General features: G+C 50.0%; 1 long non-coding RNA gene across 1 annotated transcript in view; it reads right to left on the reverse strand.

Moving 5' to 3' along the window:
• LOC129494952 (uncharacterized) overlaps positions 1-25,289 on the reverse strand; it is a 72,701-nt gene that overhangs the window by 19,639 nt on the left and 27,773 nt on the right. The window contains exon 2 of the long non-coding RNA XR_008661435.1: positions 22,510-22,672. This is a non-coding gene — a long non-coding RNA (uncharacterized LOC129494952). The remainder of the gene's footprint in view (positions 1-22,509; positions 22,673-25,289) is intronic.

A 25,289-nucleotide genomic window follows, 5' to 3' on the forward strand; every position in this document is an offset into this window, starting at 1 on the left:
CACCGTGCAGCTCGGGAAGGGGCTCTGCTTAGAAATTCGATTGTTCTTTGGAGATCTGACAACCTCTATCAGATCTGTGTCAGCCCGGCTCCAGCAAACACTCCAGAGAAAGCCAGCCTCCTCCAGGCTGGGCCTTGGTTGCCACCTGATACCTGAATGAAGAGCAGAGCCAGCAAAATCCAAACTCCTTTCGGGACGTCTGCTTCTGTGGGAAATGGTTTTGATTTTCTCAAAAAAAACCATCAAAGTGGAAGAAAATTAATTTTTGATTGGCTTTTAAAGACTGATGTTACATACCACTAATCAAAGCAGAAGCCTTTTACCAGGAGGAAAATCCTTACCCCATTTACCTGTATATTTCTTAGTACTTTCCCATCTGGGCAGTCCCCTTACGTTATATTATCACTATTATTTGTTATAAAGACAGTAATGACAATAGCAGCTAGCGCTAATGGAGCATTTACTGTGTGCCAAGCATTGTGTTACTTAGGCCTCACAACAAACAGGGAGATGTCATTGTCCCCACTTTGCAGAAAGGACACTGAGGCTCAAGGGGTTTGTCAAAGGAGGTTAGCCAGCTAGCAACTGGTTAACCTTAAAGTCAAGTTCTCAACTGAGCTGGGTTCTGCTTTAGTTTCACCGCCCTTTACACTGAGTGCATATGGAGTGTGATAACAGCTCTGAACTCCCCCCAGAAACTTCTCCCCAGTCTCACAAATCCCAGTGTAATTTGGCCAACCACATGTGAGGCTCTGTACTAGCACAAGCCTCCTACCTCTGGGCATCCACAGGGCAAGGAAGTGAGTATACACGCAGGCACACTAGCCCAGGATAGAATGCAAATGCTTGGCAAGTAGAACCAACGTGTCAGTGGGGATTGAGGAGAGGGGATAGTTAATTCTGACAGAGGCACTAGGTAAAGATTCCTGGAGGGGAGAGCTGACATTTAGCCATCTGAGCTGAAGCTTCAGAGATGGAGAGAATGTTTTTTACAGTGACAGTATATTTTTGAAAAGGAAAGTGATGAGACTATTACTGTAGAAAATTTAGAAACACAGAGACCTATTAAGATGAAAATTTTTTAAAAAATCTTTACTTCCATCACCCCAAAGTAAACACATTTCTCTTCTCATCAAAATAACTTTGAGGTATAATATACAGGTAATGCAACATGCACATGTGTACAGGTCATGAACATGTGTACAGTTTGTTGAGTATTGACACATGGATACATCTGTTTAACTACCATCTCAATCAAGATACAGAACATTTCTAGTGCCTCACAAAATTCCCTCATGTCCCCTTCCAGTAATCAATTGTCTTCCTTCTCTGACCCCCAGACAATCACCAATTTGCTTTCCAACACTTCAGGTAAGTTTTGCCAGTTCTAGAATTCCATCTAAATAGAACCATATAATATGAACTGTTTTGTGTTTTTGACATTTAGTCATGTTATTATGTATATCAGTGATTCAAACTATTCTACCAGCTGAATGATATTCCACTGCATATGTGTTTATATGTTCACCTGTTGAAGGACATCGGGGTTGTTTCTGGTTTTGGCCTATGGCGAAAATGGCTGCTATAAACATTCATGCACAAGTCTTTGAGGGGACATATATTTTCATTTCTCTTGGGGAGATCCCTAAGAGTGGAGTAGCTGTTCCATATAATAAGGGCATATTTAACTTTATAAGAAAGTACCAAACCATTTTCCAAAATAATCGTACCATTTTAAAAAAGATTTTATTTATTTATTTGAGACAGAGAGAGACCACGAGCAGGGGGTAGAGACAGAAGTAGAAGCAGACTCCCCACTGAGCAGGAATCTCAACTTGGGGCTCAATCCCGGGACCTGAGCTGAAGGCAGATGCTTAACCAATGGAGCCACCCAGATGCCCCCATTGTACTGTGTTTGACTCCCTTCGGCACCTGAACCCACACCTTGGCCTAACTTCTTCCTCTGGTCTGTCGCATATCCTTCATCCTTGTGCACCCTGGGAACGCTCATTCAATAAATCACTGGTTTGAGAATCCCTGATTCAGACTCTGCTTTCAGGGAAGGCAACCTAGGGCAGTTAACTAGGCTTTCCAGAAAAGAAGCAGGTACCTCCAAGGCCTCCACAGAAAGCAGCAGCTGGTCATGTCTTTTCCCTGGGCTTCAGTCCCACATGCAGTGTAAAAGGCACTGAGGAGCCTTTGCCATACTCATATGCCATCACCTCTCCTGGAGACTCTGTGATCTAACTGGGACAAACGATGCTTTGTCCCCCTCCATCTACAGAAAAAGAACCCCAGAGTACACCGTTATGCACGCGTTCTTATGGGTCAGCAGTGTGCCTTCCACTCCACCAGTTTTAATATATATTAAACCAGCTGCATATTAGCTAAACTATATATTAATTAAACTATGCTAAATTACTAAACAATATTAATTAAATTAATTCATATTAAACTGGGCAACCTAGTTCACTCACCTTGGAGTAAGTGGTCCCTTGAGCTAAAGGTGAGCATCTCTTTTTATTCATTAGTCACAATGTCATATGCAAACTTTCTGAGAGGCATCATTCCACAGTAGACTTGATTCAGGCGTCTAGAAAACACAGCCTGCAATTGCAAACCCATGAAACGCTATACCATAATTACAGTCTCCAGGCACCTCTAATGACCCATTAAGGTGGATTTGTAGAGAGCGCAGACCACGCAGCCAGCAGCAGGTGGGACTGCAGGTCTGGTGCTTTCTCTCTGAGGGCAGAGACCCACCAGAAACCATCTTTTGTGGAGGAAAATTGGGGGGGAAGATGAGATTTCATCATTTACCTTTTTCACCCCAGAAAAGATAAATCCTGAGATTTTTACATTTCCTACACTAAAAAATCACATTGAGAATGGAGAACATCATGTGTACTTGGCCTATGAGAATACAAACTGGGACATTCGCTTTGGAAAACAATTGACTTTATTTTGTAAAATGCTATCTGCCCATCACCTGGGGCTCAGCAATTCAACCCCTAGTCACATATTCTAGGGAAACTTTTGCACTTGCACATCAGGAGATGGGTTTTTAAAAAGCACCATTTTATTGCCCCAAAGTGGAAACAATAAATTGGATATCCGTTTTCAGAAGAACAGGTAAATATCCTATGGTACAAGTGCACAATAGAGTATTAAGCACGAATGAATGACAACTACATACACCAACCTGAGTGGGTCTTAGAAATATAATATTGAAGGAAAAAAGACAATATAAACTATGTAATACCCTTTTTATAAAGCAAACGAAAATACTAACTTCAGGATGGTGGTCAAGGGCAGAGGGATGAGACACAGAGGGACACTTGAGTAGATGTGCTAATAAGGTGATCCCCCCCTTCCCCCACAAAAAAAAAAATTACGTCCAAGTCCTAATCCCTAGTTCCTGTGAATATGACCTTATTTGGAAAATAGGGTCAGGGGCACCTAGGTACCTCAGTGGTTGAGCATCTGCCTTTGGCTCAGGTTGTGATCCTGGGGTCCTGGGATCCAGTCCTGCATCGGGTTCCCTACTGGGAGCCTGCTTCTCCTTCTGCCTATGTCTCTGCCTCTCTGTGTCTCTCATGAATAAATAAATAAAATCTTTAAAAAAAAAAAAAAAGAAAAGAAATAGGGACTTTGCAGGTGTAATTAAGTTAAGGATTTGGGGCTGAGATCACTCCAGGTTTAGGTTGGGCCTTAAATCCGATGACTTGTGTCTTTCTTAGAGAAATGATAGGCAGATCTGAGGCACAGAGACGGGAAATAAGGCCATGGGAAGACAGAGGGGAGACTGGAATTATGCTAGTATAAGCCAAGGAACATTAGCAGCCACCAGAAGCTGGAAGAGGCAAGGACAGAGCTCCCTGCTAGAGCCTTCAGAAGGGATGTGGCCCTGCTCACACCTTGCATTTGAACTTGTAGCCTCCAAAACTATGTGAGAATAAATTTCTGTTGTTTTAAGCTACCTCGCCAGTGCTAATTTGTTGCAGCAAGCCTAGGAAACAAATACAGAGATGCTCTAGACCTTCAGTTGAAGGATGAGTTTCTGAGTACTCTTCTTTTAAATTCTTTTAAATTTTGTGTCATAATTTATATATGCCTTACATGTGTTCTATTGCATGAAGTAAACATTACAAAACATGGTGAGGAAAAAAGGAACTTTAAAAAGCATATGTAAGCAAAGCAAACATTCCCCAAGCCCCTTAAGATCACTGAGAGGTTTGAGGAATTTCACAGGTATTGAATACCTACTATGTGCCAGGGATCATGCTAAGCACTTTCTAGACGATGTGACATATGACCCTCAAAGCAACCCTATGATATAAGTTACTCATTTTGTGGACAAGGACACAGAGGCTAGGGGGTGCCTGGGTGGCTCAGTCAGTTTAGTGTCTGACCTCAGCTCAGGTCATGCATGATCAAGGGTCCAGGGATCAAGCCCCACGTGGGGCTCCTTGCTCAGTGAGGAGTCTGCTTGTCTCTCTGTCTCTCCCTTGGCTTGTGCTGTCTCAAAAACAAAACAAAACAGCAACAAGGAAAAAACAGTGAGGCTGGGAGCAGTCAAATGCTTGCCTGAGGTAACATAGCAAATAAGAGACAGGGCAAGGACCCAGGTGAGGGTCAATTTGCAAAGTCTATACCTTTCCCACCCTAATACCTCAGGTCACCTCTGCTTACTTCAAGCTTGTTAACCTCTAAATACCTGATGTTACCACTTACAGCTCTAGACAAAAAAGGTAAACATATACCTGCTTTATCTCCTATTTTAGATTTCTCTTTAGACAAAGCTAGATGAATGTTGTTTGATCTCGCCATCCTCACATGAATTATGCATTTCATGATCCTCTTGTCTTCCAACCCTCTCACCACGACCTGTGTAGATAACCTTAAATTAATCAGAAAGTCACTCATCTAAAGACTGTGACCCACTCCTTGTCCAGTTTACACCAACCACAGTGCTAGCAATGCAGAAGTTTATGATAAAATCAAGTTTCCTCCCTCTCCTCCTTCCTGGGGGCAGGGTGGGGGTGATGTTGCCACTCCTATAGTCATGGGGGATGGATTTAAGAGGAATAAGCTCTCAGGAGACACTTATTCTGGTTTGCCTGGGACTATCCCCATGTGAGCACTGGAAGTCCCACACCCTGGGAAGCTGCTCAGTCTGGGACAAACCAGGACAGTAGATCAACCTTCCTGGGGGGAAATCCTCTCTTCTGGGATCTGAAGTACTTACAAAGGGGCAGGAAAGAGAAGCCTAGGTCATTTGATTCAACCATGAACTTCCTTCTAGGGGCCCAGCTTCAGGCCATGCCCCCTTCCTACCTCTTCCTATGAGAAAAGCCATTTTTCAGAGCCTGAGGCCAAGCCAGGATGCTGGAGTTGGGGAAGGGGAGCATGCTCACTGAATTGGAGCAGGTGCTGCCTTCACTCCTTGTCTTCCCCATGCTCTCCAGCAGTCAGTGGGTTTTAATTAATTGCTAACCACAGGTCAGCTTCCCACACAGTATCCCAGCTCCCCTGCCATGAAAGCTAGACAGGGAAAGCTGCCATGACACCTTGGACCAAAGTCCCTAGGCAGCAGAGCACCCACCCTCATCGAATGCCTGCTCCTCAACAGCATGGAAGAATGGCAGAATCTATAGTTCATAAAACTTTTCACATACAGTGGCTCATTGAGTCCTCAGGTAAGCAGCAGAGTGCATCTGTTTGTCTCCATTTCACAGAAGGGAACAAACAAAAGGGCAAGCAAGGGTCAAGCAAGTGGCAGAGCCAGACCTGACGCTGGGTCTGATGCCCAGCCTCCCAGGGCTCTGAGAAGAGCAAGGGAGACGTCAAGAAGGAATCACCATTTCCTCTCCCTTACCCCTCCCTCACCCCCTCAAAAAATGTATCATAATCCTGGAAAATACTCTCAGCAGATGGTTGATTCAGGAATAAATTCAGGGAAGCCAGATTTTCTCCTCCACAAGAACCTGACACTTCTCCTCCCCCGCTGCCTCACACACAAGGGTGGGTGGCAAGGATCCCAAAGGGGAGAGCCCAGAGCCAGGCATGGGGCCTCATGGGGGTCAAAGGGTGAAGGGAAAAGGGGCAGGAGACCACAAGGACCTTCCATGGTCGGCTGGAGTGCTGCCTACCACCCTCAAATGGAGAGAGCTGGTTCAAGACACTTTAGGCTGCCCCCAGAGACCTGCCTCAGAGTCCCCAGGGCCGGGCATGACAGATGTGGCTCCTTTTAATTGAGATCACAGTCTTTTAGCTCAAAAGAAAAAGCACCGGGCTCATCTTTCGCGTCCCTGACTGTGAACCTGGGGTGGGGAGGGAATGGAGTGGATTCGGATCTGATAAATCCCATTCTGGAAGATGGCTCTGTGAGGTGGGGGCACGCACATGTGAGTAGACGTGTGTGTTTGCGTGCGGGCACATGCATACGAAAGGACTCTGCAGAAAGGGCTTTAAAACAATGCTTGGTGGGCAGCCCCGGTGGCTCAGCGGTTTAGCGCCACCTTCGGCCCAGGGCCTGATCCTGGAGACCTGGGACAGAGTCCCACGTCAGGCTCCCTGCATGGAGCCTGATTCTCCCTCTGCCTGTGCCTCTCTCTCTCTTTCTCTCTCTGTATCTTTCATAACTAAATAAATAAAATATTTTTAAAAAATGCTTGGAAATAAATAAAATAAAATAAATAAAACAATGCTTGGGGGGGGTGCCTGGGTGGCTCAGTCAGTTAAGCATCTGCCTTCAGCCGGGGTCACGATCCTGGGGTCCTGGGATCAAGCCCTACATTGGGCTCCCTGCTCAGCAGAGGTCTGCTTCTCCCTCCCCCTCTGTGCTCGCTCTCTCAAGTAAGTAAATAAAATCTTTAAAACAACAACAAACAATGCTTGAATCTATTTGCCAACATCATGTACTTACTGGGGCCCCACTAACAGGGCCAGACCCTGTACTACAAGTTGTTGAGGAAGCAAAGATGGCAGGCAGGCTCTGATCTTTAGAGGAAATAAAACCATGCTACCACTGTCTTTGTCCCAAGTGTCCACTGAGCTAGGCATAGCAGAAGCGCTGGGAGCACATGGAGGGTCACTGAAAGGCCTTCAGGTCATTTCCAATGGGAGAAAAGGAGAAAGAGAGGTAGTGGAGCTCTGGAGCTCTTTTTTTTTTTTTTTTTTTTTGGTGGAGCTCTTTTGAAACAAGGCACCTCTCTTCCAGGAGAAGAAAGCAGGTACAGAGTAAAAAGAGCAGCAGATCAAATCCCCCACCTCTTCTCTGCTACCATGTAGTGGTGTGGTTCTCTGAAGCCTCCCCCCTAAGCAGACCCCAGGGAGGGGACTTGAGACTCTCCTTCCAGATCAGACCGGAGGTCCCTAGGCCAGCCCTGTGGAGTCCTGGCCTCTGTGATTCCTACCCTTGGCTTCAGGGTTCCTGCACAGTGTCCTCTCCCATCTCCCTGCCTCAGGTCTTATTCATTCTCTCCTCCAGAAGACCACCACAGGGTCTTAAAACAAGTCTGAGGGGTCCCTGGTTGGGCCAGTCCATTAATCTTCCAAGTCTTGCTTTTGGCTCAGGTCATGAGATGGAGCCCCACATTGGGCTCTGTGCTGAGCAGAGTCTCCTTAAGACTCTCTCCCTCTGTTCCTTCCCCCTCAAAATAAATAAATAAATCTTAAAAAAAAGAACCACAGTTTTGACAACCTCATTCTTTAAGTCTTTCTAGGGCCACAAACATGAAATTCCTGCAGGATAAAATTCCAGACTATTCACATCTTCTGCCTCTCCAGCCTCACCCCTCTTTATGCCTCCACATGGCTCCCCAAATCATGCTTTCTGTGACTTCAGGCTTTTGTTTGTTTCCTCTACTGGAAACATTCTCTTGCCTCATCTCACGTCCTTCACACCCCCAACTGCCAGTCAGCCCCCAAAGCTCTGGGTATATTACCTCCTCTATAAGGCTGTCTCTGAACTCCCCCTTGTCCCCCCAGCCGCTAGGATTTGTCTCTACACCGCACTGTCGCACTACCAGGATGACTAGCCCACCAATCTGCTTCTCCCCTAGACTGAGTCCCCTGAGGTCAAGAACTGCACTATACCACCTATCTCTGTACCCCCAGGGCCAGCGCCTAGGAGGGTCTGACTGAAGGTGCTCGAGTCAGAAAATGGACACCATGACTGCCTCACCTTACCCAGCGACATTCCTGGGTAATTCCTGGTGCCTGGGTTGCTCATAGGCAGGGACCTCAACATGGGTGTCCATAGATCCTTCTAGGAAGGATGCTCACCTGAAGCATTACCTAGTCAGCCCCAAAGTGCCAGAGAGGGTTTCTCTACCTCTCTCACATGCCATTTTAGGAGTCAACCACCTCCAAAGGTCAAAGAATACGCACATGGTTTTTGAGAGCCCACTGCTTAAGATGTACTTCACATTCACTGTCTCACTGAATCCTTAAAAATACTCAGCAATATTCCTGTTTTTTTTCAGATGAGGGAAAGCTATGGCATAGGGAGATTAAGAAGCTTCCTTTTATTCTGGTTCCTGTGGAATTTGGAAGAACAGACTCATGTTCCTATAACTTTTCCTCACTAGCTCCCTTGAACTACAGGTTGGCCTTACTTAAAACGAAGACACCCATAGAGCCAATATTCAGCTTATTTAACAAGTGACTGTGAGTGGCAGTGGATTTTCTGTCTTACAAACATAAGTCAGGGCACTGTCTACCACCTCCCTCACCCCCGTCAGGCCCTGGGAAAATAATTCAATTCAAATGAACTACAATATAATAAATATCTATTGAGTGCCTTGTATGTGGCAGGCATGTGGACACATGGACGTGTGGATGAGAAACTGGAGGGACAAAGAGCCCTGCTCTCCAAGAGCTAATGGAGAAAGAAGGATGATGATTGCATGTGATTAACAAGAAGGTATATGCCATATTAGAAGGTACGAGAGTCACCCTCCAAGAGGACACCCAATCACCCTCACCTCCTGTCACTCATGCCCTGAGGAGTACCCCCAGTGTTATGGAAATGGTGGTATATGGCTTGAGGCGAGGGCAGGAAAGACACTGAAGCTTTTCCTTGGTCTCTCTTGAAACACTTGCTTTGGGGGAAGCCAGTTGCCATGTTTTGAGGACACCCAAGCAGCCCAGTGAGGAGGTCAATACAGAGAAGAAATGAGGCCCTTGCCAGCACCCTGCACTGACCTGCCAGACTCGGGAGGGAGCCATCCTGAGAGCACACCATCCAACTCCAGTCATCCCTTCAAATGACATCCGGCCTGCATGTTTGTCATAGTCAGCTCTGGCGGCTATACGGAAATACTACTATTGGTCAGAAACCTCCAGAGCTCTGTGGTGTGAAACTTGAAACTGATGCAAGGAGGGCAAGGAGAGCCAGAAGAAAGAGGCAGGTGGCTTGAGATTGGTAGATGGTGGGCGATTTTAATAAGCAAGGGAATTTACATAGGAGGCTTGTCTTGGGGGCTGAAGAACAGTAAATGTAGGCACCCTCCTGCCAGAATCCTGAGAGTTCATCTACAGGCCTTAATGGGGTTCAGTCCAAGCTGGTCTCAATACTACATTACTCTCTCAAGCCTGTGTCCTTAAAGTAGCCCCTAGAACGGAATGGTGGGTGAGGAGAATGTACATTCCAAGGCCAGGGTAGGAGATAAGGAGCCTCTGATTGCCCAGGTCCAGCTCAAGGGTCACCTGACAGTCACATCCTCTTTATGATCTCCTCCAAAAACCATTGGCTGGGTGGATAATAAACAACAGATATTTATCCCTCACTGGCTCTGGAGGCTAGAAGTCTGAGACTGGGGTGCCAGCACGGTCTGGCTCTGGTGAGGGCACTCTTTCTGAGTTGCAACTTCTTACTGTGTCCTCACATGGTGGAGGGATTGAGGGAGCTCTCTGGGGTCTCTTTTACAAGGGCACTAATCCCATTCATGAGGGCTCCACCCTTATGGCCTAATTACCTCCCAGAGGCCACTCAGATAGGGACCTTCCCCACCCCTTACCCAGTTTCTAGGAATCTAGGATAACTCCAAGGTTTCAATTTACAACAATCTGATTTGTGCAAAGTTTTCCAGAAAATCTCTTCTACAGACACAAAAAGCTACAACCTACCCAGGACATGTCAGAGACCCAGGTAATAAAACTCTGTAAAGTGGTCTCTCTCTTCTCTGATTCCTCGTTCCTATAGCTGCTCCATAATTCTTCTGGTTGTTTCTCAGCATTTTCTATGTGTCAGGCTGAGCCTAGGTTCTGAGGACCCTGAAAGAAAAGCCAGGCCCAGCACATATCATGTACTCTGAGATGCTTAGAGAACTTTCACCTCAAACTTCAATGACCCCTTGACCACATAAGAAAAAAATAATAAGGCTTCACAGCTGAGGACACTTCTTGAGCTCTCCCAGCCAGTGGCCTGCCCAGGCTCTCAGCAGAGAGACCTCCCCAGTATCTCAAGTCAACCAATGCAAATGGCCTGCTGCTTCCCCCAGGCCGCCATTCCCAGGTCTGAGGCAGGCCTCTGGGGTCTCTGTGTGGGACAGAGGGGCTGCTCCAGCCCTGTGTCCTAAAGGGCCAGGCAGGGAGGCCTCAACCACAGGCCATGTCAAGCACAGTGAGATGGGGGAGTGAATTGTTCCTGTGGAGTGGCGGGGCGGGGTGGGGTGGGGTAAGGGGGGGAGGCACACCAAAAGATCTGAATGATTCATCAGGGCAGCAAGGTAAATAGTTAGAAAAGAGAAGACCCTTCCTTAAAGTTAGAAAGGAGAAACTTTGTCTCTTTGTTCCTACTGGAAGGACCTGGTCAGATGAGGAGTCTGTTACAATGGGGGCAGCATGGGGAGGAGGACAGGGAGCAGAGGCAGCCAGACCAATGCTGTGGCCTAAATGATGGAGGTGACCCAGAGGTGTGGGGAGAGCTGAACCAGCAACCAGAATGAGGGAAGCTCTTCCCAGATGCTCCAAGACACCCATAAGGAGGCTTTACACATGCCGCCATAAGTCCTGCCTTCAGCTCTCCATAGGTCTAGGCGTGGTGCCCAGGACAATTTCCAAACATCTTCCTCTAGAAGCAAATATTCTCAAGGCTCCAGAGTGCAGAGAGGGCTCTGTGCCCACTCTTCAGTCCTTTCCCAATACCCTCTTTCCAGCCACTCAGCTGCTCTCCTTTCTTCAGCTAAGCCACCCATAGAGTCTGTCCAAACAAGGCTCCAGGACCCTCCCCATCAGCAACTCAGGATGGCTAAATTCCTCCCATTCCTGACTCGTCACCTCAAGATGTTCATGACCTGGCTCTTAAAGGGAAAACCTTTTAAGCCTCCCCGTGATAAGAGGCCATTAGGGTCTCTTCGGGGACATAACAATTTGTTTCAAAAAGAATGGATTAAGTTCCACCTGTCCCAGGTAATTGGGAGGATGAGGCACCCCTCTCCCTCTGCCTGTCTTGGCCTCTGTCATGGTGGATACCAACTTTAAGGGTGACCGTTCACAGGGGCCATGCTAACTCACAAAAGGAACACAAAATCCCTATCTGGAAGTCTGAATCAGCCACAGCAAGCCATGTCTCAAAACAGGCTTTGTTTTATAATAGCCTGAACCTGACTCCATGACCAGAAAGAGAGCACAGGTGAGCACAGGTGATTGCTCTTCAGATCTCCTAGCAGAGCTCCTGGCTATAGAGAACCCGGTCTGAGTCTCAGCTGGCTTATAGAAAAGAGAGGCAAACACTCAACAGAAATGCACTCATTGTCTTGGGTCATCTCATCCCTCACTGTATGAGCCCTGGTTTTCTGTTCCTGGTAGCTCTCCTTGGAAGTTGTGGTTTCTGATTCAGTAAGTGTTCAGAAGAACTGTGGTCTGCTTCCACAGAATCAGCATAAAGAGTGAGGAAACCAATATGACAGCATTTGAGGACCACTCCCACCCTACATGCCACTAGACAGCTATTCCAGTGCAGGGCTAGAAGGGCAACTGAAGTTGCTAACAACAGTCATATCTCTATTTATTGGTATTCTAACAATGCATTGGCCCTCTAGCCTAGAGAGTCAGTCCCTGTTCTGCCAGAGGAAGTGGACATTTGTCCCACATGGAGCCACCCAGTAGCCATTTCCCCATCAAAACAACACTTCAATTTATTTTGGGGTTATTGCCACTAGCCAGCTCAATGTAGTGTGGGTGAAATGATAAATCCAGGTCCTTGCATGTCATCACCAAAGATACAAGGGCCACCCACAAAGCCAGTAAGACCAACCGATGCTCTCTCTGTAGACTTGTAGCCCTTAGCAAGTGGACTGAGTGGAGCATGCACTGCCCACACTGAGTGTCCTATCTCCTGTTGCTCAAGATTCCCAGATGGCCACTGTAAGGGATGGGTATGGGCTGTGATAAATGCACTAATCTGTCCCTAACATCAGGAACACAGAGGGTGCCCAGTAATCTCTCTCTAAAGGAGACTGGAAAGTGAAAATGGGGAGCTTGGAGGTGGGTGAAGTGAGGGAATTGGCATGAAAGCTTTAGAGGAACCAATCACATCTATTAGGCAGTCACTGGGACAGGGGGACTGAAGCCCATATACTGACACTGTAATAAGCCAGGGTGCCTCAGCACTGACCCAGCCCCTGCCCTCATCAGTCACATCACCACACCGTGAGTACATACATAAGCATAAGCTGCAGTGACAAAAAGACCAAGAGAGGTGACCTGAATGGGTGAGGGAATGGCCAGGAAAGGTAGTTAAACTATCAAATTTTAGTTTCCCTGATCTTTGCAGCCTCCTGAAGTGACCCCACTTGGAAATACTTATGGCTCACAGTCTCCTCTCCCAAAAGGGGGCCCCCTCTTCACTCCAGGCAATCTTGGGAGCAGAGGACACTTTTGAGGACCTTCCCTCAGTTCCCTGACACTACATACCTGACAGGTCAGGAATGGACTCATTAGGATTTCATCCATCTATTCACTGCCCACTGCCCTTCAAACCCAACTGTGGTCCCCGTCTGCATCGCTAAATCAACATTGTCTCTCTGGCTGGGCTAGGTGGTCCTCGACGAGGGGGAGGCCTAGCGTGTGCGCCGACAGACTGGGGGACCCAGAGGCACCTGGCTGCAGGCACGCTCACCTGCAGCGCTCTTGCAGATCTGGGCGAGCAGTGGGCAGAGGAGCAGCCGGCACCCACACCCCACACCCGGTAGGGGCGGGAGGCCCGGCTCCCGACCTGTCAATCACGGTGGGATTCGCAGCTGCGCGCTCCCGGCCCCAGCGCACTGCTCCTCCGAGGGAGATAAACATCGAGAAATCCAATCCAGCGCCGCTTCAGGGATAAACAGATGTGCAGGCCTCCATCGGTCAGGAGATAACGCCCCCGCCCCGCCCTACGCGCCCGCCTTGGCCCTGCACCTGCCCGGGGCGACCGGGACGCGCCTCTTGGGAGGCAGGCTGCGTCCCCCCAGCCTGCAGAAATGGTTAGAGAAGGCGGGGGTGGAGTTAGAGAAGAAAGAAGCTCGGCTGCTGACAAACACGGAACAGAACCTGGGCTTTGGAACCAACCGCCAAGGTTCCGATGGGGACCCTGGCTCTGTTGCCAAGTGACACCAACTCTGCGCCTGGATGTTCTCACCTGTACCACGGGGATACACACCGCTTCAGTGGGTTGGCACCGTTGACATTTGCACAAAAAAGCTTCTGTAAATAATGATGGCCAATCAGAAAGGGCGAATACCCACCATTTGCTTCCACGTGGATGGAACTGGAGGGTACTATGCTGAGTGAGATAAGTCGATCGGACAATCGTCATATGGTTTCACTCGTGTGGAATATAAGAAATAGTGAAAGAGGGATCCCTGGGTGGCGCAGCGGTTTGGCGCCTGCCTTTGGCCCAGGGCGCGATCCTGGAGACCCCGGATCGAATCCCACGTCGGGCTCCCAGTGCATGGAGCCTGCTTCTCCCTCTGCCTGTGTCTCTGCCTCTCTCTCTCTCTGTGTGTGTGACTATCATAAATAAATAAAAATTAAAAAAAAGAAATAGTGAAAGGGATTATAAGGGAAAGGAGGGAAACTGAGTAAGGGGAAATGAGAAAAGGAGACAAAACATGAGACTCCTAACTCTGAGAAACAAAGGGTTGCAGCAGGGAAGGTGGGTGGGGGATGGGGTGACTGGGTGATGGGCACTAAGGAGGGCACGTGATGGGATGAGCACTGGGTGTTATACTATATGTTGGCAAATTGAATTTGAATAAAAAAATAAAAAAATAATGATGGCCAACATTAGCCAGGCTAGGATCTAGTTAGCATATGCTGCCAACCATGCTTTTGGGGCAGTAAAGGTGTCCCAAGGCATTTGAGGTGGAGGAAAGTGCTGTTGGGCACACACACAACTCCAGCTTTAAGAAAAGACTGGATTGCATCTGGAGCTGGGATCTACCACTTCCAGAAAATGACAGACTGGGGCTCTGACATAACAGATGGTAACAAGTGAAAGTGACACCATGGGGGGGGGGGGAAGAACCCTGGGAGCAGAGAAGGCTAGTTTGTGAGAGGGTTCTGGGATGCCATCAAGGGAAGGCATCTTCCCTGGCACTCGAGGCTCGGAGTGAGCCACCACTGGGTGATTGGGAGACTTCTCTGTCCAGAACACCTCCACTCAGCAACTCATTCATTTGTTTCACAGACTGCCCGGGAACATCCTCATTGTCCACATCCTTGCCCTCAAGGTAAAGTTTAGGGACTGAGCCATATCAGAGATAAGTGCATACCTGGTGGTGGGGGTGGGGGGGGAATCATTTCTTCCTACCCCCCAGCAATCGGATTAAACCCACTCCCGCTGGGGTGTGAAGAGTTGGTGGCTCCCTGGGGGGCTACACCTAATGTATAATTTGATTTTCATCCCTGAGACCACCAGGGCAGAAGGTCGGTGATAATAGGACCACACTTCCTCCACCCCCACCCCCACCCCCTGGCCTCAATAGATATGGATGGTGTGTTAGGTCACACAGGCAAGGAAGAGGGTGAAGGGGTCAGGGACCACTCCTGGCGTGTTGTGCTGGGGTTCCACCGCCCAGGACACCCTGGGCACACTTCGCCAGCGGTGTACAGAGGGAAGGCCTTGCGCTGGAGACGGTGGCAGCTTGGCGGCCTCCTGCTGGGGACCAGCAGCCGAGTCTGCACCCACGCTGGCATCTTCTGCTGGAGCTACTTCTTCCTCTGGTCTAGGATCTCAGAGTCTCCACAGGGTCTTCGAGGGGGTGGGGAGGGTGCAGAAGTGCCCGAGCCTCTGGGGTCGCGAGGCCCACGCGCGCCCGCAGTCACGCAGGACTTTGGGCGCCCTCAGAACCGCCCCCGGAGCCCCTGCTCGAGAAATGAGAAGCAAATGCCTGGTCCTAGGCCCACCGGCTGCTCCTGATTCTCCGAGGGACGCGGAAAGACAGAGTCTCTGTACCCCCAGGGGCCGGGAGGGGACACACCCGGTGTCACCGCGGTGCGGCACGCACAAAGGGCGCGGCGACGCCGTCGTGCCTACTAGTTAAAAGCTTATTAGTCCCCTCGGAGCAGTGTGATCCCACTTTGTTCCTGAACGGCCTGAGCGCGCTCTTTCATGCTATTGTGCGCGCTGCGATTTAGCGCGGCCTTTGTGGGCCTGAAAGGACCGACGGCCTCGCCGGGCGCTCCTTCCCGCGGCACCAGCTTCGGTGGCATCGCGGTCCCCGTCCGGCCTGAGGCGCTGAGTCCCCAGAGCCACCGCACCTTCAGCCCGTCTTCTGTGCGCCGCAGCTGGGGTAGATGGCGCAAACCATTGCGCCGGGGGAGCCCGCAGCCCCCGCTCCCGCAAGCCCTCGCCTCTCAAGCACCCCTTCCAGCCAAAGTGAAAAAATGCGTGCAGACCCTTTACCTCTACTTAGGGGCAATTGGACTGGATTTAAAGGGCTATTGAGGCCGGAGCCGCCGCCTCTCTCTTTATAGCTTTGTGCAATGTTTGCAGAGACATTTGCATCTGTTTGCGCTCGGGGAAAAGGCCCTGAGGCTCGGCGGCAAGAAAGCCCGAGGATTGTTCTGCGTCGCCCTCCCCCTCCCCGCTCGGATCTCCGCTGGCCGATTCGGGCGCCGAGCAGAGGCACGCAAAGCCCGCCCGGTTCAAAGATTGGGTGCCCGGGCCCTCGGTCCACTTTTAAACAATTGCTGTTAACAATGCAATTTTAAGCAGAAAATCGTCTAACTAGATTAAATCCACATGACATAAAAACCAGAGGGGAAAAAGTCCGCATAGGCATAGGGGTGCGGACGCCTAACAGGATAGAAAGTGTGAAATGCATGCAGAGGTGGAGCGACCGGCAGGTGCCCTGGCCTCCCTCTGGCCGGACAGGGGCTGAACTGCTTGCTCCTTCCAGCCCCAACGCCCCTGGAGAGGAAGGGGCTCCCGGGGGCGGGGGGGGGGCGCAGGCCGGCTGGGCTGGCCTCCCACCTTGGGCGACCCGAGAGAAGGGTGCCGTGTGCCCAAAATCAAGTCCTCGGCTCCTCCCCGCCCCCTCCGGTCCGGCGACCCAGCCGGGTCTGCGCGCGCCCCTCCCCAAGGGCGAGGGGCACAGGGCGAGGCTGGGGAAGCCGGAACGCCCTCTCCAACTCGCGAGACCCAGCACACAGGCTTTTTAATGGAATCGAATGAAAGTCAGGCCTTAGAAAGGCCCATTGCTATGGCAGCGGATACCCTGAAAGCGACAAAGCGCAGAGCGCCCCCCCTCCCGGCCTGCCCTCCGCTCCCCTCCCCGGCGCTGCCCGCGGCCACGCTCGCAGCGAGCTCGGACGGGTTAATCACTGTAAAAACAAAGAGATGAAAGGCTGTCCAATTGGAGAGCTTTCGGCGGCCCCCTCCTCGGCCTGGGGGAGGGGACCGGGCCGCTCGGGCCGCGCTTCCCCGCGAGCCGGTGAGACTCCCCTGCCCTCGGCCGGGTGGGAGCCACATCCCACCATCCCCAGGCGACGCCGCCCACACAATCTGGCGCCTCCCGAAGGGCCCGCGGAGGCTGGCGGAGGGGGACGGACCGTCTCCCCCACCCCCACCCCCACCTCCTTGCAGCCACAACCCTACAAAACAGAAGCACAAAGCCTCCGGCTTGATCACGGGCCCTAAGGAAATGTTTGAAACTTGAAAAAAAATTTTTTTTCTAGCTCTAAACGACAAAACTGCAGCAAAATTAAAATTAATACTAATTTAATTAAATGTCTGTAATATAGCATCCTTAATGAGTCAGGTGTAAATCAACTCAACTTACGTAGTTGCAGAAAAAATTTAAATTTAATAATGGGATCCGGAGACATTCTCATATCGTGATATGATATGGGGTCGGACTTGGGAAGTTTTTAAAGGCTTAAAATTTTCTTGGTAAACCTCAAATGGGAGCCAGGAACATGGATCCAAAGCTGGCAGGTAGGTAGGTAGATAGGTCCTCAGTTATTCTGTGACTGCTTCATTGGGGTCCCTGGCCCTCCCTGCCTTGCACCCACCTCACCCCTACCCCCACCCTCTCAGGCAAACTGACACAGCCCCCTTTAGTGAGCCAGAGACCCTGAGATGGGAAGCAGGGCAAGGATTTTCTGGTCACTCAGCCTCTCAAAGACCATGCAGCGATGGGCTTGCGGTTTCTGCCTGGCGAAGTCTGTCTGGGCAATGGGAAGGAGAGGGGCCCAGAGAGGCTAGTTCTCAGGGGTATCAGGATCCAGGGTTTCAGGAAGAGGGGGCCTTCCCAGATACTGTCTCTGAAGTATGAAGAGAAGACCAGTGGGCTCTTAGAGGGGTAGGAGAGACTGGTGTGGACTCCGGAGCACTGCCACTAGGGAGACAGCTTTCAGTAACTCGCTAATTTCAGAGCCAATTGGAGAGGTTTTTCTCCTGCTGTAGGTCTAGGACTACCCCAGCACCTACCTCACCTAAGCCATGCGTCATCCAGTCTCATCCCTGTGTTATCAAATTCTCCAAGGGAAAGAGAGCACCTCCCCCCCTCCACACACACACAGATCAGCCATCCTGATTCACATCCTTCAAGTTCCTGATATGAGGTCTACAGCGACTAGATATTTCCATGGTCAAAAATCACAGTAAGAAAAATCTCCTCAGGAAAAAAAAAATTCTCTGGGAAGTTTTTAAAGGCTTAAAATTTTCTGGGCCTTAGCATCCCCATGATAATAGTAAGAGATTTCTGAAAAGCTCTGTGGGCACTGAATGGGCAGAGAAGTGGACAAAAAAGGCCCAGCCCTGGCCTGACTGAGGCCCTTTGGATGTCTCTGGGCCTAAGGAGGCCTGGCAGTGGCATTAGCTTCATTTTAGAGGCACCGGCAGAGGGCTTACCTGGGGTTAGCCAGGGTGAGACAGTTCTGCCCCCCACCCCCTGCCTGCCCACCAGCCCCATCTAGAGCACATCATTTTTCCTGTCTCTCTTGGCAGAGCAACCTTCCTGGGGCCCCCAGACTGTTCTAGGAGATCTCTGGGGCAAGGTCCCCAAAGAAAGAAATGCCACAGAGGGAACTCTGTGTTGCTAAGCTTTGCTCAAACCCTGACCTATCTCCTTCCACGAAGCAGAGGTTTTCCTCTTCCCATTTGCCTCTCTGGGGACTGCCATCTGTCCCTCACTGCCATATTCATCTCTGCTGGGAGGGGGTTGATGAGCCCTTTTCCATTGGGAAAGCATAGATTATAGGGCCTGCTCCCCCCTCCCCATACTCATTCTTAAAACCCCATCAGAGAAGCTGCTCAATATGGCCATTCAATCCACTTTCTCTGGTCCATGTCTGGGCCTTGCTGACTTGCTGAGTCTTAGGGATCCACTCTCTGTTCTGGCCGAATGCAACCAGGAACCAGGCTGTCAGAACAACATCTTCTTTGACTTTAAAATCTTCTATTTTCACAGGAATCACCTGGGTGGCTTAGTGGTTTGAGCTTTGGACTCTCTTCCAGAGCCCAGAGCCTGGGGCTCGGCACTCAGTGTGGAGTCTGCTTGTCCCTCTCCCCACCCCTAAAATAAATAAATAAATTGAATCTTTTAAAAATCTTCTATTTTCACATCTCCTATTTTCTATCCTGAGGATACAGGCTTTCCTCACCCCTCCCCTACTCTTCTTCACAGAAGAATGTAATAAGGAGGTGAGGCCACAGACTTTTGACTAGCGTGGAGCATCATGGCCAGGGCAAGCCGAGGCTGCTGCCCCAGGAACAGAGATTGGAGAAGTCTCAGTGCCCTTTCTCTGGGAGAAGGAAGGGTGGGCTGCCCTCTCTATACTCTCACCATAGGACCAGGGTGTTGGTGGGACTGCTGTTTCCCTCTTCTCTGCCCAACCCCATATCACTTTCTGAAACAGCTCAAGAGAGATTATAGGGGGCCCAGCTCACAGTCATGGGAGCTTTTGTTTAAAAACTCAGGCCCTGAATCCAATATGTGGCTTAAACCCAGCCCCCGTCAGAGCCTTATTGGGCTCATTTGTAAAATGGGGATCAGGGATTTGATAGGAATAAATGCCATAAACAGTAGAAACAGTTGGTACCTGCACTGGAGTAACCACTCCACAGATGTCAGCAACGATTATTATCCGCTGGCAGGACTCGCATCTCCTCTCCACCTAGGGCTGGAAAGAGCCTTCTCTGAGAGCTTCGAGCACCAAGCACAATATCTGATCCTTTCTTCTTGTTAACTTCACTGTGGTTGTCATTTACTGAGCACTCATCATGGCACAAACACCCTCTCAGGGTGTTCACACGCTTCCCTCATCAGCAGTGCATAACTGCCCCAGTATATGGTTGGAGAGCCCGTCCAGAAGCATAGAAAGGTGCTATGATGACCTGCCCAAATTTCCCAGCCAGTAATGGAGTTTGGATAGCTCCTCATACCTCCTGGTCCCAGACCCACGCTCTGAAGCCCCAGTAGGCCTCTGGGCAGTCCTGTGTCCACATCTGGTGTCCTTTCCTCAGACCAGCTGCCTCTCTCTTACCCACCAAGATGGGAAATTCTGGGAAGTCCCAGAGGAGCCTGTGGCCTTGACTCCAACTCCCTGCAGAGGAGGTTGGAGCACTCTCCTGAATGAGAACAGAAAGTCCCCTGTGGGGGAAAGAAAAGCTGAGCACTTAGTCCCCCTCACCCTTTCTTTCCTCACTGTGAGCTCCATCATGCTCATCAAAGGAGCAGCCTCTGATATGCTTCCCACAGCCACCCACAACACTCACTATGGCCCTTCCACGTGAGGCCTGAGCTCCCAGGCTGCATAGCTGGCAGGGATGCCACCATCCTGAGAGTTAGGCCTTGGCACCATACCTAATTGGTCAGAGGCAGAAGGTGGAAGACTACCCCAATCCCTCTAACTGAGGGGACCCTGCTGGGTTGTCAGGTTTGATCTCACCCCACTGGTGGGGCCTGCTGGGCACCAGACCCTCTGAATTAGAGCCATTCAGATGGGCAAATGGGAGGAGCTGTGGCGAAGCTTAAGGCTCATCCCCACTCACTGCTCCATCAGAGACTGGCAGGATCTGCTCTGATCCCCAGCATTCCCACGGGAAAAATACCTTACAGCCCCTGCAGGGAGGCTTGCTGACCATCTTCCATGTTAACCACCTTGTCCAGACTAAATTCCTCTCACTACCCAAGAACAGAAATATGGTTATGGGCTCAGTTAGGCCAAGACAACCAGCCATCTGCCATTGACTGTTAAGTCCAAGCTCCTTGCTGGAAAGATGGGGAAACAGAGGCCTAAAGAGGCAGTGACTTGCTCCCAAATCAGAGGCAGTTTAGTAATAAGAAACTGTGGTGAAGGAGTGTCCAAACCAGGAAGATGGTGTTTCCTTAGTAAATGAATGGACATTCCCTGCAAGCCTACCTCTGCTCTAGGGCTTAGGAAAATACCTGTGAGGTACTTGTCTCAGGGCTGATGAGTGACCTTCTGGGGTGAAAGCTTAACCCCTCTTAACCTTTGCTCTCTGGCCATCAGTACCCTCTTGGCCCCAACTCCATCTCCCAGGCTAAGTGAGTGCAAATCCAGCATCAGTCTGTGCAGAGGCCACCTGAGGGGACAGAGAGGCCAAAGGCCCAGCAAGGACAGAGCCCCCTTAAGCCGATCAGCCTTGCCCCAGTGAAGGGAATCCCAGAGGGAGTGAAGTTGCTGCTTGGCAGGATAATTGCTGCAAGAGGGAAGAGATGGGGTAGGCCCAGCTCCTGGCTCCCACGAGGGCCCCTCTGTCCACATTCCCTGGCCCAAAGCCCATGCCTGGGATGTGCAAATGCTCCCAGGACTCAGGGTGGTGGGGGATGGGGGGGAGCCCTATCTGGAGCAGGCTTCTGCAGGAGAGCTTGGAGCTAGAGGGGACTTCAGCCTGCTTGAAAGAACAAACAGCTTTCAAGTGCTCTCTGGAGTACCTATTTCATTGCAAACTCTTGTTATGCTAATGAAAGACCCCTCTTCTCTGCTCATTAGAGCACATCTCCAAAAGACCTCCTTGTAGCCTTTCTGTGTGAGTGTCCAAGAGTCAAAGAGGCGCTCCAGAAAAGGCCTGGGGCTCACTGTCCACCCCACCAGCATGCGATGTGATGGGAGAGGACATGTCACCAACATCTCACCTATTTAGAAATCACATCAAAGAAACCTGCCCTTTCCCAGAGCATCACGGCACATCAGGCAGCCAGCCAGAGAAAAAAAATCCACGCTGCCCAGAAGATGTCACTTAGCTCTGCCTGGGGCCCCAGTGGATCACAGTGTGAGCCCCGGATTCCTGTCTTGGCTTTGTACTCACAAGGCAGAGGACCTAACTGTGCTCTGAGACTGAGATTGTCTATCACATGGTGAGAATTCAGGTTGAGGCCAGATTCTCTGAAAAACGTTTTAGCACAGGGTCTGCACACAGCAAGCCAGCAAGCCAGCAACCCCTCAAGGAGGAGTGTCCACTGTGGTGAATCTTGCTTTGGTCCCTGGCTCAGTGCTGAACACTCGAGAAGAACCCAGGATGGGCAGGTTTGGTTGAAGACTCCGGAAAGGAGGCCCCTGGGTACACGTATAGGACATGTGGCTGGCACCTGGTGATCATTTGGATAGAACCTCAGACACGCACCATAGAGTTCCTTTTCAGAAAAGCTGATCTGTGATTTTTCATCTGCACAGAAGGCTCAAGAGTGGGAACTTCCCAGAACATCTGAGGGTATACAGGGTAGATTCCTCATTTCCCTCAGAATCAGCCAGGCCTCTACAACTCACCAGGTGTGTCCGTGGGTCAGTGATTTGGTGCTAAGGACCAGAGGACCCCACCCCTCCCCCTTTCATATGTTAAAGCTCTAACCTCTAGGGTGCCTGTGATTGGAGGTAAGGATTTTGGAAGCAGGTAAGGTTCAATGAGGTTGTAAGGATGGGAGGCTACACCAACTGGATTGGTGGCCTTATAAAAAAAAGGAGCAGAGAGGAACTTCTATCTCCCTCTCTGCCACAGGATGACATGGCAAGAAGGTAACCATCTGCAAGCCAGGAAAAGAGAGCTCTCACCAGAACCCGGCCATGGCAGCATCCTGATCTTGGGTGGGCCTCCAGCCTCCAGCACTATGAGAAAATGCACTTCTGTTGTTTGAGCTCTCCAGTCTCTGGTGTTTTGTTAAAGCAGCCTTAGTTGACTAGTATATTTGGCCTCTCCATGCCTTAGTCTCCTCATCTGTAAAATGGGGTAATAATGTTGTCGTTAGCCCAGTGCCGAGCTCAATAAATGTCTTCTATCAGCATCATGATCATTTTTCCATAATGATATGCATCTCACCCACTATAATGCTAATAGGAGGTAACCACCCAGATGCAAACCCCAAATGATGGGACAAGACCTCTAGATAAGCAAGCCCTCTCAGGGATCTCCTGGGCTCAAAAAAAGGCTTCCTGGAAGAGGAGACCATTGAAAAACACTTTCCTACTGGCTTCGTTGGCCTACCCCCCTTCCTTGCTCTTAGGCGCAGGGAAGGATCAGATGGGAATAAGGGATAAGTAGTCAGCAGGAGGAAACAGCTGTAATGTGGGGCTCACCTGTGCCCCAGCACCCCCCTGACCCCCAACCCCTTCCTTCAGCCCATTCTGGGGCCACGCAGGGGCAGGATGCTCACACAGAGCGAGGAGAGGGCTGTTGCCTTGGGGAAGAGAAAGCCCTCAAGAGCAGGCCACTGATCTCAAAGGGAAATAATGGGATTTTCTGGGATTCACATTGATCCCCAAAGGAGAAAAGCTTCTGTTTGCCTTTTTTAAGCCGCCAAACAAGGAACTAAAGCCTCTTTCAGCCCTGACTCAGGGCTGTCCTTTCTGAAGTCCTTATTATCCCTGGGGCACTGGGAGAACAGGCCCCGGTGCTGGGCCCTCCACACAGGGAGCTTTCCGCCAGGCAGAGGCCTGCCTGGTTTCCTAGCGACCCAAACCCCACCGAACTGCAGGCGCTGGCACCTTGACCCACAGTTCTTGACTATGGCCTGGCTCAGGCCTGCCTCCTCTTCTTGATTTGCCCAGGGATGAGTTTCCATACCCAGGAGCAAACACATGAAGCAACAGCTCTCCACACCCCCAGATACCACACATCCCTCACCCCAGCTGACCAACAAGGACATCAATGATGATAATAGTCACACTTAAGAGAGTGACTAGTTCTTGAGCAACGTTTAGCTCCAGGCTCCATCTTCTTTTCCACTAGGCCTTACCTCAAGATTTGCATGCTTGGTGGGACAACCAGCCCTCACCCCAAAGAGATATTCTCACCTCCAGGCCCACCAGTGACCCTCACCTCTTGCCACTTGAGCTACTCCTCTCATAACCACACTCTAGATGTGGTCATCATTCACCACTGCTCCCTCCATCTCTGAAACCTCACATATACATTCGCACTCACACTTACACCCCTACAACCCTCTCAATTCAGTCTCTGGCCTTCTCTCTATCCAGTTCTTAGACCCTCTGATCCTCGGTCTTTCCTCCACCCCAAGTGCTCTCCTCACCCCTGGCCAACTTCCTCAATCTCAAGAAAGGGAACCTCAAAAAAAAAAAAGAAAAGAAAGAAAGAAAGAAAGGGAACCTCTCCTCCCCTCCTAGTCCTCCTCCATCCACAAATCACCCAGCTCAAGGACCAAAGAGGCCCTCCCCTCACTTCCCTGCTTCATGTTCTCTTGCAGATTTGACTTTCTGAATATTTCAGTTTAGAAACTGAACTACTCTTTTTTTTTTATTTATGATAGTTACACAGAGAGAGAGAGAGAGAGAGAGGCAGAGACATAGGCAGAGAGAGAAGCAGGCTCCATGCACCAGGAGCCCGAAGTGGGATTCCATCCCGGGTCTCCAGGATCGCGCCCTGGGCCAAAGGCAGGCGCCAAACCACTGCGCCACCCAGGGATCCCCTGAACTACTCTTTAGTGCAGTTTAGACTATACAGTACACTTGGGGATAAAACCAAATTCCTTTGTTAGGTGCACAGGGCACAAAACTTGAGATTTGCCTGACTTTCTAGCATCAGCTCTTGACACTGCTGCCTGGCAACATGGGTGCATGTATGCACACACACGCGCACACACAGACATGCATGTACCTGCATACACATGGCACCTGCCATATTTCAAGGGAGTGATATGATATGATATGATATGATATGATATGATATGAGGCTGGTAAAGTCAGCTGGTGCTGGGTGAGGCACCCAGTAATGATTGATTGCCAGGCCAGGAGTCTGCTGCTTCTGGCAGCCACCTGGGCACTATGAGGACTGTGAGAGCCATCACTGGATAGTTGCCTTGTTGTCCCTGCCACAAACTGGCCAGAGTTTCCCTTACCTCCTCCTCTTCCATGAAGTCAAGGGCTTCTGTGATGCCCAGGTATTGGCAGAGAAGATTTAATATGTGGCAAATGACCCTTCCCTTTGGCCCATCATTGCACTTTTAATAAAATATGTTCTAGGTCTACTGTCATGTGTGTACAAAGTTGAAAGTATAAGTGACTCAAGCCAGGACAATCAGACTCTATTCCTGGACTTTTGTTGGAATTAACAAGAAAATTGTTAATTTCTTGTTAATAAGAAATTAACATCGCCATTTGGCTTAGTTCATAGGTTTAGCTGGTGGGATGTGAGCTTGGAATAGATCTTGCCTTCTGTAGAGAGAGCCTGAGAACAAAGCCAGACAGGAGCAAAGCCAAGAAATGAAGGAGACAGAGAGGGAGGGAGAGATAGAGATAGAGATAGAGATGATAGAGATAGAGATAGATAGAGATAGAGATGATAGAGATAGAGATAGAGATAGAGATAGAGATAGAGA

This window comes from Nyctereutes procyonoides, unplaced genomic scaffold, assembly GCF_905146905.1.
Source record: "Nyctereutes procyonoides isolate TBG_1078 unplaced genomic scaffold, NYPRO_anot_genome, whole genome shotgun sequence".
Classification (NCBI taxonomy): Eukaryota; Metazoa; Chordata; class Mammalia; order Carnivora; family Canidae; genus Nyctereutes; species Nyctereutes procyonoides.